The sequence below is a fragment of the Phlebotomus papatasi genome, unplaced genomic scaffold, assembly GCF_024763615.1.
Source record: "Phlebotomus papatasi isolate M1 unplaced genomic scaffold, Ppap_2.1 HiC_scaffold_11, whole genome shotgun sequence".
NCBI classification, from domain to species: Eukaryota; Metazoa; Arthropoda; class Insecta; order Diptera; family Psychodidae; genus Phlebotomus; species Phlebotomus papatasi.
The window spans coordinates 132,485-138,506 of record NW_026604358.1 but is presented as its reverse complement, the minus strand read 5'-3'; positions in this window follow the sequence as shown (position 1 = coordinate 138,506).

The window sequence follows — 6,022 nt, the reverse complement described above, 5'->3', positions numbered from 1 at the left end:
TTTTCTAAGTGATCAAGGGGTCTGTCATTTACAAAATGAAGGATCTAATATTTATTGACTTTTTTTTATTTATTTAATGGTTTGGAGTTTCACACAGGCATTTGATAAATTTTTTGACTGCAATAACCCAGAAAGACTTTTCTAAGTGATTAAGGGGTCTGTCATTTACAAAATAAAGGATCTAATTTTTATTGATTTTTTTTTATTTAACGGTTTGGAGTTTCACACAGGTATTTGATAAATTCTTTGATTGCAATAACCCAGAAAGACTTTTCTAAGTGATCAAGGGGTCTGTCATTTACAAAATGAAGGATCTAATATTTATTGACTTTTTTTATTTAATGGTTTGGAGTTTCACACAGGCATTTGATAAATTCTTTGATTGCAATAACCCAGAAAGACTTTTAACTGATTAAGGGGTCTGTCATTTACAAAATAAAGGATCTAATTTTTATTGATTTTTTTTTATTTAACGGTTTGGAGTTTCACACAGGTATTTGATAAATTCTTTGATTGCAATAACCCAGAAAGACTTTTCTAAGTGATCAAGGGGTCTGTCATTTACAAAATGAAGGATCTAATATTTATTGACTTTTTTTATTTAATGGTTTGGAGTTTCACACAGGCATTTGATAAATTTTTTTAAGACTGCAATAACCCAGAAAGACTTTTCTAAGTGATTAAGGGGTCTGTCATTTACAAAATAAAGGATCTAATTTTTATTGATTTTTTTTTATTTAACGGTTTGGAGTTTCACACAGGTATTTGATAAATTCTTTGATTGCAATAACCCAGAAAGACTTTTCTAAGTGATCAAGGGGTCTGTCATTTACAAAATGAAGGATCTAATATTTATTGACTTTTTTTATTTAATGGTTTGGAGTTTCACACAGGTATTTGATAAATTCTTTGATTGCAATAACCCAGAAAGACTTTTCTAAGTGATCAAGGGGTCTGTCATTTACAAAATGAAGGATCTAATATTTATTGACTTTTTTTATTTAATGGTTTGGAGTTTCACACAGGCATTTGATAAATTCTTTGATTGCAATAACCCAGAAAGACTTTTCTAAGTGATCAAGGGGTCTGTCATTTACAAAATAAAGGATCTAATTTTTATTGATTTTTTTTTATTTAACGGTTTGGAGTTTCACACAGGCATTTGATAAATTCTTTGATTGCAATAACCCAGAAAGACTTTTCTAAGTGATCAAGGGGTCTGTCATTTACAAAATGAAGGATCAAATATTTATTGACTTTTTTTTATTTAATGGTTTGGAGTTTCACACAGGCATTTGATAAATTCTTTGATTGCAATAACCCAGAAAGACTTTTCTAAGTGATCAAGGGGTCTGTCATTTACAAAATGAAGGATCTAATATTTATTGACTTTTTTTATTTATTTAATGGTTTGGAGTTTCACACAGGCATTTGATAAATTTTTTGACTGCAATAACCCAGAAAGACTTTTCTAAGTGATCAAGGGGTCTGTCATTTACAAAATAAAGGATTTGATTTTTATTGATTTTTTTCTATTTAATGGTTTGGAGTTTCACACAGGCATTTGATAAATTCTTTGATTGCAATAACCCAGAAAGACTTTTAACTGATTAAGGGGTCTGTCATTTACAAAATAAAGGATCTAATTTTTATTGATTTTTTTTTATTTAACGGTTTGGAGTTTCACACAGGCATTTGATAAATTCTTTGATTGCAATAACCCAGAAAGACTTTTCTAAGTGATCAAGGGGTCTGTCATTTACAAAATGAAGGATCTAATATTTATTGACTTTTTTTCTATTTAATGGTTTGGAGTTTCACACAGGCATTTGATAAATTCTTTGATTGCAATAACCCAGAAAGACTTTTAACTGATTAAGGGGTCTGTCATTTACAAAATGAAGGATCTAATATTTATTGACTTTTTTTATTTAATGGTTTGGAGTTTCACACAGGTATTTGATAAATTCTTTGATTGCAATAACCCAGAAAGACTTTTCTAAGTGATCAAGGGGTCTGTCATTTACAAAATGAAGGATCTAATATTTATTGACTTTTTTTATTTAATGGTTTGGAGTTTCACACAGGCATTTGATAAATTCTTTGATTGCAATAACCCAGAAAGACTTTTCTAAGTGATCAAGGGGTCTGTCATTTACAAAATGAAGGATCAAATATTTATTGACTTTTTTTATTTAATGGTTTGGAGTTTCACACAGGCATTTGATAAATTCTTTGATTGCAATAACCCAGAAAGACTTTTCTAAGTGATCAAGGGGTCTGTCATTTACAAAATGAAGGATCTAATATTTATTGACTTTTTTTATTTAATGGTTTGGATTTTCACACAGGTATTTGATAAATTCTTTGATTGCAATAACCCAGAAAGACTTTTCTAAGTGATCAAGGGGTCTGTCATTTACAAAATGAAGGATCTAATATTTATTGACTTTTTTTATTTAATGGTTTGGATTTTCACACAGGTATTTGATAAATTCTTTGATTGCAATAACCCAGAAAGACTTTTCTAAGTGATCAAGGGGTCTGTCATTTACAAAATAAAGGATCAAATATTTATTGACTTTTTTTATTTAATGGTTTGGATTTTCACACAGGCATTTGATAAATTCTTTGATTGCAATAACCCAGAAAGACTTTTCTAAGTGATCAAGGGGTCTGTCATTTACAAAATGAAGGATCAAATATTTATTGACTTTTTTTTATTTAATGGTTTGGAGTTTCACACAGGCATTTGATAAATTCTTTGATTGCAATAACCCAGAAAGACTTTTCTAAGTGATCAAGGGGTCTGTCATTTACAAAATGAAGGATCTAACATTTATTGACTTTTTTTATTTAATGGTCAAGTTGGATTTTCACACAGGTATTTGATAAATTCTTTGATTGCAATAACCCAGAAAGACTTTTCTAAGTGATCAAGGGGTCTGTCATTTACAAAATGAAGGATCTAATATTTATTGACATTTTTATTTAACGGTTTGGAGTCTCACACAGGCATTTGATAAATTCTTTGATTGCAATAACCCAGAAAGACTTTTCTAAGTGATCAAGGGGTCTGTCATTTACAAAATGAAGGATCTAATATTTATTGACTTTTTTTATTTAATGGTTTGGATTTTCACACAGGCATTTGATAAATTCTTTGATTGCAATAACCCAGAAAGACTTTTCTAAGTGATCAAGGGGTCTGTCATTTACAAAATGAAGGATCTAATATTTATTGACTTTTTTTATTTAATGGTTTGGATTTTCACACAGGTATTTGATAAATTCTTTGATTGCAATAACCCAGAAAGACTTTTCTAAGTGATCAAGGGGTCTGTCATTTACAAAATGAAGGATCTAATATTTATTGACTTTTTTATTTAATGGTTTGGATTTTCACTCAGGCATTTGATAAATTCTTTGATTGCAATAACCCAGAAAGACTTTTCTAAGTGATCAAGGGGTCTCTCATTTACAAAATAAAGGATCAAATATTTATTGACTTTTTTTATTTAATGGTTTGGATTTTCACACAGGCATTTGATAAATTCTTTGATTGCAATAACCCAGAAAGACTTTTCTAAGTGATCAAGGGGTCTCTCATTTACAAAATAAAGGATCAAATATTTATTGACTTTTTTCATTTAATGGTTTGGATTTTCACACAGGCATTTGATAAATTCTTTGATTGCAATAACCCAGAAAGACTTTTCTAAGTGATCAAGGGGTCTGTCATTTACAAAATAATGGATTTGATTTTTATTGATTTTTTTCTATTTAATGGTTTGGAGTTTCACACAGGCATTTGATAAATTCTTTGATTGCAATAACCCAGAAAGACTTTTCTAAGTGATCAAGGGGTCTGTCATTTACAAAATGAAGGATCTAATATTTATTGACTTTTTTTATTTAATGGTTTGGAGTTTCACACAGGCATTTGATAAATTCTTTGATTGCAATAACCCAGAAAGACTTTTCTAAGTGATCAAGGGGTCTGTCATTTACAAAATGAAGGATCTAATATTTATTGACTTTTTTTATTTAATGGTTTGGATTTTCACACAGGTATTTGATAAATTCTTTGATTGCAATAAACCAGAAAGACTTTTCTAAGTGATCAAGGGGTCTGTCATTTACAAAATGAAGGATCTAATATTTATTGACTTTTTTTATTTAATGGTTTGGATTTTCACACAGGTATTTGATAAATTCTTTGATTGCAATAACCCAGAAAGACTTTTCTAAGTGATCAAGGGGTCTGTCATTTACAAAATAAAGGATCAAATATTTATTGACTTTTTTTATTTAATGGTTTGGAGTTTCACACAGGCATTTGATAAATTTTTTGACTGCAATAACCCAGAAAGACTTTTCTAAGTGATTAAGGGGTCTGTCATTTACAAAATAAAGGATCTAATTTTTATTGATTTTTTTTTATTTAACGGTTTGGAGTTTCACACAGGCATTTGATAAATTCTTTGATTGCAATAACCCAGAAAGACTTTTCTAAGTGATCAAGGGGTCTGTCATTTACAAAATAAAGGATTTTATTTTTATTGATTTTTTTCTATTTAATGGTTTGGAGTTTCACACAGGCATTTGATAAATTCTTTGATTGCAATAACCCAGAAAGACTTTTAACTGATTAAGGGGTCTGTCATTTACAAAATGAAGGATCTAATATTTATTGACTTTTTTTATTTAATGGTTTGGAGTTTCACACAGGTATTTGATAAATTCTTTGATTGCAATAACCCAGAAAGACTTTTCTAAGTGATCAAGGGGTCTGTCATTTACAAAATGAAGGATCTAATATTTATTGACTTTTTTTATTTAATGGTTTGGATTTTCACACAGGTATTTGATAAATTCTTTGATTGCAATAACCCAGAAAGACTTTTCTAAGTGATCAAGGGGTCTCTCATTTACAAAATAAAGGATCAAATATTTATTGACTTTTTTTATTTAATGGTTTGGATTTTCACACAGGCATTTGATAAATTCTTTGATTGCAATAACCCAGAAAGACTTTTCTAAGTGATCAAGGGGTCTGTCATTTACAAAATGAAGGATCAAATATTTATTGACTTTTTTTATTTAATGGTTTGGATTTTTCACACAGGCATTTGATAAATTCTTTGATTGCAATAACCCAGAAAGACTTTTCTAAGTGATCAAGGGGTCTGTCATTTACAAAATGAAGGATCTAATATTTATTGGCTTTTTTATTTAATGGTTTGGATTTTCACACAGGCATTTGATAAATTATTTGATTGCAATAACCCAGAAAGACTTTTCTAAGTGATCAAGGGGTCTCTCATTTACAAAATAAAGGATCAAATATTTATTGACTTTTTTTATTTAATGGTTTGGATTTTCACACAGGCATTTGATAAATTCTTTGATTGCAATAACCCAGAAAGACTTTTCTAAGTGATCAAGGGGTCTCTCATTTACAAAATAAAGGATCAAATATTTATTGACTTTTTTCATTTAATGGTTTGGATTTTCACACAGGCATTTGATAAATTCTTTGATTGCAATAACCCAGAAAGACTTTTCTAAGTGATCAAGGGGTCTCTCATTTACAAAATAAAGGATCAAATATTTATTGACTTTTTTTATTTAATGGTTTGGATTTTCACACAGGCATTTGATAAATTCTTTGATTGCAATAACCCAGAAAGACTTTTCTAAGTGATCAAGGGGTCTGTCATTTACAAAATGAAGGATCAAATATTTATTGACTTTTTTTATTTAATGGTTTGGATTTTTCACACAGGCATTTGATAAATTCTTTGATTGCAATAACCCAGAAAGACTTTTAAGTGATCAAGGGGTCTGTCATTTACAAAATGAAGGATCTAATATTTATTGACTTTTTTTATTTAATGGTTTGGAGTTTCACACAGGCATTTGATAAATTCTTTGATTGCAATAACCCAGAAAGACTTTTCTAAGCGATCAAGGGGTCTGTCATTTACAAAATGAAGGATCTAATATTTATTGACTTTTT